Genomic DNA, 1380 nt, shown 5'->3' on the forward strand with positions numbered 1-1380 from the left:
GGCCTGGGCTAGGACTGGATCTGGGGGTTCCCGGAACGTGGCAGAAATTCCTACTTGGTGGGCAGGGTGGGAGGTGTGCTGTGGAGTGGTGGCAGGGGTCCCAAGTGTGTGGAAGAGGGTCTCACCCATGCTGTGCCTGGTCTGGGAACAGCCTAATGCAGCTTTTAGGCAGTGCCCTCTGGTCAGGGTTTGATCCCCAGCATGCCGTACTGACCCCACCCCTGGAGCATGCTGAAACAGCGATTGAGACTGGGCATGTGGCGGGCACTGGTAATACCAGCACTTGGGAGGATGAAAACACGAGAATCATTATGAGTCCAATCTATGTAGTGAAACCCTGTGGACCCTTTAGACCCTGTACTAAATTCATAAAAAAAACCACCACCCCAAAAGAAACCCATACTTAACTTCATATTTATTTGTGAGAAACTATGTTTCTCCCACTCCGTTCAAGAACAAGACAAATATGTCTGCTTTCACCATTTCTTCCACAATGTAATGGAAATCTTAACTGACTCAACAAATAAAAAGATAAAATCACAAGATTATATATATCATAAAAGAAGAAATGGAATTCTCATTCATACATGACACAATTGTGTATGTAGAATATCCAAAAAAATCAATTATAGAAGTGTTGCAGGGTACAAGATTAATACTATACAAATGCTAGTTTCATTTCTGTATATCAGCATTGGGTACTTGGGATACAAACCTTAGAACACAATATTATCACATTAACACAAAAAAATGAAATGCTTAGATATAAATCTAACAACAAATATGTATGTGCACATACAAAATATCTCATGAAGTACAAAACTAAAGAAATTAAAAAAGATCCAAATAAATGGAGAACTATGCCATATTTATAGGCAGAAAGACACAATATTAAGGTGTAATTTTTTCCAATTTGAGAACTGAAACAGTCCCAAACAAATTCTAGCCAGTTGTTTCATCAATAAAAACAAACTGATTCTAAAGTACATATAGATAGCAGAGAGACCCAAACTCACCAGTTTGAAAAACAACAGAGATAAAGTGCTGATACCACCCAACTTCAAAACTTACCACAAAGCTATAGTAATCAAGATAGCATTCTATGAGCAAAAGACTAGACAAATAAATAAATAATTGGAGTGTGATAGAAAGTTTAAAACATAGACTCACACAGATGTCTAGTCAATTGATCTTTGACAAAGAAATTTTGGTGACTAAAGAATTGTTTTAGTAAATTGTACGGAAACAACCAGCATTCACATGCATAAATAAAAAAAGCTACATGTGAGACTTACAACTTCCACAAAAATTAACTCGAAATAGTTTTAGAGGCCAGGGAGATAGCTTGGCAGTCTAAGCATCTGCCTACCAAATGCAAGG

The sequence above is a fragment of the Octodon degus genome, unplaced genomic scaffold (genome assembly GCF_000260255.1).
Source record: "Octodon degus isolate 3935 unplaced genomic scaffold, OctDeg1.0 scaffold00149, whole genome shotgun sequence".
NCBI lineage: Eukaryota > Metazoa > Chordata > Mammalia > Rodentia > Octodontidae > Octodon > Octodon degus.